The sequence below is a fragment of the Halichondria panicea genome, chromosome 6 (genome assembly GCF_963675165.1).
Source record: "Halichondria panicea chromosome 6, odHalPani1.1, whole genome shotgun sequence".
NCBI lineage: Eukaryota > Metazoa > Porifera > Demospongiae > Suberitida > Halichondriidae > Halichondria > Halichondria panicea.
Window position 1 is genome coordinate 6,744,610 of NC_087382.1, and position 7,270 is coordinate 6,751,879.

General features: G+C 41.8%; 2 long non-coding RNA genes across 3 annotated transcripts; one reads left to right on the plus strand and one right to left on the minus strand.

The window, feature by feature from the left end:
• Window positions 1-1,744: 1,744 nt before the first annotated feature.
• Window positions 1,745-6,908, minus strand: LOC135336806 (uncharacterized). Of its 2 annotated transcripts, XR_010394944.1 has the most exons (7): window positions 5,655-6,908; window positions 4,821-5,093; window positions 4,074-4,706; window positions 3,804-3,999; window positions 3,571-3,735; window positions 1,946-2,062; window positions 1,745-1,902 (listed from the first exon to the last, which is right to left on the minus strand). It is a non-coding gene; the product is annotated as an uncharacterized LOC135336806 (long non-coding RNA). The 2 variants fall into 2 exon arrangements; XR_010394943.1 differs by lacking the exon at window positions 1,946-2,062.
• Window positions 2,341-3,202, plus strand: LOC135336805 (uncharacterized). The gene is made up of 3 exons (XR_010394942.1): window positions 2,341-2,552; window positions 2,930-2,979; window positions 3,029-3,202. It is a non-coding gene; the product is annotated as an uncharacterized LOC135336805 (long non-coding RNA).
• Window positions 6,909-7,270: the final 362 nt, after the last annotated feature.

Here is a 7,270-nt window from a genome sequence, read left to right on the forward strand (position 1 = left end):
CATGTGATGCCTTAGGGCAGTCTCGTGTTATATGAATTATTAACAAAGTGATTGAGTTCAGTGGGGAGCTGGCATTATTAAGCTTATAGTCTAGTTAGCGAAGTTACGTTACACATACGATGTGTGGTTGGTTGTTGCCAGCTTCAATCCCGGTGGAGTGCCCCTCTATCAACAATTATGAGTATAAATAGTATTGTACAAATAGTATTGTACAAACAATTGCATAAATTGCTGATCACATACATGAGGCTGGATGCAAGTCAATTATTAGAGAAGGCTACCTATATAATTATAATGTATTGTAACGGAGTGCTACCTTCTGCTACAAGTGCAAAGGCTGCTACAAGTGCAAGGCACTGCATCTTACTTACGCAGTACTTCATTATATTTATTATAGCGATTGACCACTTGTGAAAGTTTGACTCAAACTCTTGTCTTAGTAAAGCGAAAGCGAAATCTAGAGATGCCTATAAAGACATAATATTAGTAAAACCAGTAGGTTTTACATAGGATTGGCATTGGGTTTGCCCGTATTTACCAAAATTTCACTTATTTTGACTCATGTTCAAACTGTTCTATCTCTGCAGGGAAAGGCCACATCAAGAAAGTGAATGGACAGATAGTTTATTTACCCTTTTCTCTGTTTATATCTCTTATTTTATTATCCATGAACCTTTTAATGAATTAATATTGTCATTTTAAAAATTGTACTATTTCCACATTTCACCGCACTTTGTCTGACTGACTAAGTAAGTGAGTAAGTGAGTAAGTGAGTAAGTTTCTTGCCCATCATTTGCTCCAAGTACAGCCATCTCCAGGACATTGTGCATAGCTTTTCCAAACGAACACAACTTGGATTAAAAAGCAGTTCCTCAGATTTGCGATCGGTTTCAAAATGCACCTGACCTCTCTTGACAACAATTTTCCAACCAAGAAAATTCCGCCATTTTCATTATACGCATGCGTTGTACAAGCCACAGCAATAATATACAGGTGGCTCCTGTGCAACAGAACCTCGTGGTTCATGCTATAAGGAAGACGCATCAGCTAATTTCTTAGGTGAGTTACTTACATCTTTATATATATTTGAATGACTTTATATTATTACAGTTACACTTGGACTGCTTGCTGCACTTGTTCTGTTGACTAAGAGCATTTAAAGTTACCTCTACAATCAACTGATAAGTGTTGTATTCTTAATTATTATAAATGGTTTGTTTGTTAGCATGCCTTTCAAAAGCAGCAAACTCACAAACCGTAAAAAGCGCAAAACACGATACCAAAACCTTTCAGACACTCAGAAATCATCTGGTACTGACTATTACCTGGTACTGACTATTACATATCTACATTGTTATTAAAAAAGCTTTACATTATCGTTCCCAAAATGTTGAGAAAGCCACAGCCTCCACAAGGAGAGCTGTATCCAAGCATAGGGGTTTACACCCTGAAAAGGCCAAAGCCTCCACAAGGAGTGCTACGGTCAAGTGGCGAAATTCTGATCCCGACAAGGCCCTCTACTGGGCGTGACAGTTTAGCGACATCATGTGGGTGTGGGTGTGGTTATATGGGTTGATGATCACGTTTACCATTGGTTTTACAAATCTATAATCTGATTGGCGCAGGGGACCACTCCACATGCACACTCCACATGCACACTGTTCCTAGAACCTGATATGGAGTAGAGTCCACTACTCCATAATGGTAGTTCTTCATTCAAAAGACACACAGACATTACGTTACAGCCTGCATAAATTTGCATAAATTTGACACATCCTAATAAACAAAAAATAAGTTCAGATAATTGCCGAGTTTTCACTGCTTCCAACGGGGTCAGTCAAGGGATGTACTACTGCATTGCCTCGTCCATTGCTATTGCTGCCTCCACCTCCAAATGTGCATCTGCATAGTTAATGAAAATTTGCAAACTAAGTGTTTAACTCACAGAAGCAGGCTAGTAAAATAGATGTCAGGCTTCTCAGGTTTTTTATGTTTTTATGGATGTTGGAGTAGTTGTGACGTGAATCACACCGCCCAATAGTTTAACTCGGACAATAGTCGACTGGAGGGATAAATCTAAGAATAAAATCTCTAAGTGGTAACACCGGACGTAAACAGTGTGCATATGTAAACAGTGTGCATATGTGACAGGGCCTAGGAAAACACCCCTTAACGCGGGTGTACCCAAGTTTATTTTTATTGTTGAATAGGATAAAGTGTTCTCTAAGCTTCAAAATGATACCAAGATCGACCTCCTAGCTATTTTCTATCTGGAGATATGTTCGAGGGAACGCTACGAAGGTATTGCAACGCCCTCTTGAGTAAAACGCTCAAACGTCATGAATAATTGAAGTTCAATTATTGCCTTCCGGGCACTTCCGTATACTCATAAAGCTTCGTAAAAGATGTTCTGGAGAAGACAAGTTAGTTAGATGAAGGCTAGGCGTTCTAGGACTCTCTAGCTAGCTAGTATAGCTATGTAGCTGGATTGCTTGGCACCTAGGAAGGATCTTCGAAGAAATAAAGAGGCAAAGACTCCCGTCGCTCGAATGGTAAGCTCTCATGTCTTGTTATAAGCTTGTACTTATTATCTGTGTAATGTATCAGTCTTATAAAAGATCCCTCACTTGTATGGAGCCTACAGAAAGTGTCTCTGTCCTTCATACAGCTTAAAGGAAGCCTAAGTGATCTATTATAGGTAGTCTTTCACTTAGTATTCGTCCGTATCGATCTAAGGCTTGATCCAACTTATTAGTAGCCTTATAAGAAGCCTTATAAGAAGCTTTCCTCCTTTAATTTAGTACTGGTATCACTGCCATTGTGCTTAGTAGTAACAGGCCTGATGGGATGGGATGGGTGATCACATCATGGAGGGCCCAGGAAACTGCGTGGAATTGTTGTATAACATTTATATTGATGGTTCCCCCAGGTGGTGGTAAGTGTCAGAGGCCTGAGAAACGCTAGTCTATTGGCTAGAATGTAAGTGACATTGATATTGTGTCTATCTTAACTTACTACTTATCTGTAGGTTGTTATGGAGTGTTTATGAGGACAAGTGGCACGGGATACGTACATCTAAAGAAACAAGAGTGGATCTACGCCAAGCTAGCTAGCTAGATAGCTGCTCTTTCTAATCTATTTCTGTTGCTAAATTATGTTTGTTAAGAAGTGGAGCTATAATATACCTGGCTCCTCTTGATGATTGTAAGTACTGGGCTGATGAAATAGTCCTGTATAAGTTGTTATCTTTTATTTGTTAAAAATAATTAACAATAATAGGGAAATTCCCAGGGTATTTCCCCTCACGTAGACAGTAAATTTCATTATAAAAAATGAACATTCGGTGAGTTTCTTCAACGTCCGCGCTTGACCTGTTTAAAGCTTCGTAGAGACCCAAATTTTTACAGGTAGGTAGAGGAAGGGTTGAAGTTAGTAGCACCTGTGAAAAAAAAATTTTTTGCCCATGTTTTTCTATTTTGGCCTATAGCTTAATTTAATTAGTGCCGCGTTAAGGGGGGTTTTCCTAGGCCCTGTCACATATTAACAAAAGTATTCCTAAGTATTCCTTACCATTTTCGGTGAAAAAGTGGTAACACCGGAGTGTGCATATTACATTTTCGGTGAAAAAGTGAACCCCCACACTGAATGCCTCGTGTCCATCTTCAGAAAGCTTACTAACATTGCAATCAACAGCTGCCCCTGTCCGGCGTGTACACCACTACCTTCATTTTTTCCCTGTTTAATTAAGTATTAATATGCATGTATTAATATGCATGTACAAGTAGGTAGGGAGAAAAACCTACCTCTGCGATTACAATTTGATTTTTAGCACGCTACATCGGTTACACCCTGTATGTTTGTTCGATAACCAGCTGATTTTCCAACAAGGTCCATCCAGTAACACACAAAATAATTTTCAATATCAATACAAATGGATTTGTCTTTCAACAACACCCTCCCTCTCCACGTTAGACTGTTGGTTTGGTACTCGACATTGTTCTGTAGAAAAAGAGTATGCCATTAAAAAACACACAAATTGGCCAGCTTAATAGTTATATGGACATAAACCCTACCTGAATTTGTCCTCAAACATACTGTCCACCCCAAGGGAAAAATCGAGTAGTGCCTTTGCGAATGTCTTAGCTACGTCATTGTGATATAGATTCTTCGTCGCTTGGTTGTGTGTACGGGCCAAGGTTTTCACCAGTCTTTGAATAGCCTTGTCATCATCAATGATGCGTTTCCGTGGCTCTCTGAGCACAGCTGTAGGGTCATCATCTGTACTCGAGTCTAAACCATGTTTGAAAGTCCCCTCACACGCAGAGGTCAGATACTCCGTCATCTGAATAAAGCAACCCCTCGGCTGTACTACGAAACTAAAACTGCAAGCCTTAAGCACGTACTAGATCGCTGTCAAAATCTGTTCGGAGTAGCCCGATCCAAGAAGGGCAGCGGACCAAATAAATAGTTCAGGATGCAGGTCTTAATGGCAAGGGACTGTAGACTGGGTTTATCATTAAAACAGGACTTGAATTGAGTTGCAGGCGAGCTGTGTATGGAGTCAATGTCCTCTCTACAACCACCCAGCCCGCAGCTACCAGTTCTGTTCTGCGACGACAGAAGGATGGAACCCGCATCTCCGTATCTTGTCCAGAGTCAATAATGGCGTACAACCAGCATATGGGTGAGTTGACAGGGGTCAGGGGCTGCCGAACAAAAAGCAGAAAGTTTTACAAATACGTTTTTATGTTTTTGTTCGACGTGGCTATTACTAACGCCTATATAACACCTATATATTGTACAAGCATGCAAACGCTCACCCGAAACTAAAGAACATCAAGGAGCCAAGAAGCTCATTGCTCAATATTGTCATTGCTCAATATTGTAGTCGGCGTCGAGCAGGTCGTACTGGTGGTGCCACTTCAATTGCAACATTTCCCGAAGGATTGGACTGACGACGTCGAGGAAGATGTTCCCATTGTAGCGAAAGGGGAAACAGAACAGACACATCGTGGTACTGCGAGGAGTGTAGAGTGTGTGGCTGTGGAGTGTGACTATGCCACAATGGTAACCCACAGCAGGACTGTTTTTATCTGTGGCACAAAAACAGAGAAAAATCAACCTGGAACAATAGACGGAGAACAAGGACAAAACAAAACAGTGCAATAATTATGACAAAAAACAGTGACAAAAAACAGTGCAACATAAAACTAGTTGGGCGTGGCCCCACCCTGGACGTGAACGTAGGGTTGGGCACCAGTTCCTGCTGCAGGAAATTTGCAGCCCAATCAGATTGCAGAGTTCAAGTGTGAAGGCGTGGCTCATTAATGAACGAGTCAGTAACTAGTCATTCTCTTCAGTTAGAGCTAGTGGCATGCAAAAGTGACTCCTGCAGCAGCATTCTAACTAGTTACCGCCCACTTGGAATTAATTATATTCATGCTTAGCCACACCCTAAAGCTAAGTACCAGTGGAACAAACCTGACATTGCAGTGGTGCCCAACCCTACGTGAGCGTCCAGGGTGGGGCCACGCCCTAATAAATGAGACAAGGAGCAACAGCGATATTGAGTTCGTTATTAGTTCAAATGAAAGGTCCAGAGTTATTAGTTCAAATGAAAGGTCCAGCGTTCATGTGCGTGATTTGCATTTTACCTTCACTACCAGTCACTATCAGTATCATTCCCAATGAGATTCCTGCTTGCTCGCAATTGGTTTGCCAATTGCTATATCCCCCCATATACCCAGCCAGACGGTGTACCTGCCAAGGAAAAAATGTGATAAAAGTTATTTGGGAACCGGCCAATTTATGGGTGGGCGGCCATTTTGAGAAGCAATAGTTTGTAGCTTGAGAGGAAATTTAAGAGCTACAACAAAGTCCTACAAAGCTATCATGTCAAGAAAATGAGCATAGACAGAAAACAACGGATGATTCAATCACAACAATTTACTGAATTGTAGAGCTGCATACTATGAGGGGTGAGTAGTGCCAAAAGGAGGCTGTTTTATAGGAGGCGGCAGGCTTAACCTCAAATGTGGCGGAGGCTGTTTGTTTGGTGGCGGTGGCACAGATAGCTTCTAGTCCTGTACCTCCTCTGGTGGGGCGGTATAGAGTATATATTCGAGGTAAGAGACTCTATCTACGGTGAAGGCGGCTTAACCTCGAATGTATACACCATTTGCACATGCGCTACAATCAAGACGGCTTAACCTCGAATGTATACACCGTTTGCATATGCGCTACAATCACCTTGGTGATCATTATCATTCCATGTCGGATATCGTTGCACAAAAGAAAGGTGCATGCTAGTATATTGCTACCACTTTCTCTTCTGGTCTTGCTTTAGCCTCGATCCCAGGCCGCACTTCCCACTTCACTTAGGGAAGTGGGCCTGGTATCGACTAATACCCCCCCGCGGTATCTGGGGGCTTTGGATAACATCGAAATGCTCAGTAAAACTATGACATCACAACGAACGGAAGTGGATTGAATGAAGTAGTTCGATTGAAGGTTTCTAGTCCATTGGATAGCATTATCTGATAGCTACCCTTAGCCTGCTATGTTAATAAAGCCACAATCGTCTGAACGGAGTGAAAGCTGACAAGAGCAGGCCACGCCTTAACTTTGATGAAAGTCTACTGTACTACTGCTACTGATTCTATCAGAAGAAAAAACCTACTCAGCTCTGTCTCTAGCTAGCTAGCTGCTTTTAGGATATTTTCTGTGATGAATTCTGTATTATAGGAAATTTTACGGGAAAAATATCCCTTCTTTTATGAAGCCCGGTGAAGGAGGCTAGTCTTGCTTATGCTCTCTCGAACTCCTTGGGAAGCCAGGTTTCTATCTTAACTCTCTCCTGGAGTTTGCTCTGGCTGTGGGACTGCTAGAGAAAAAGCTAGAGTCATAACCCAGCCTCGTCGCCACCCACCCCCCCCCCCCCGACACATACTTCACAAAACTTCACAAGTTCAGTACAGGCAAATATCATACGATCTAAAGGGACCACATGTCAATCTGTGGACCAAAACCATCAACAATTTTTTCCATCCCGTTGCTTGATGGTGTTGTGTTCCGTGACAAATTCGTCCTCAAATATTGTTCTTGCCATGGTTTGTAGCCAATTACAGATATTAGTGCGGCTATCCCGAGCAGTTGCGCCTATACAGAACACATGAGGCACAATATTCACAGGGTGTAAACTTTACCTTGAGATGGTGGTAGTAATTGTCTGTTTCGCCGCTACCTGTGAGGGCACTGCAACATTGGCGTC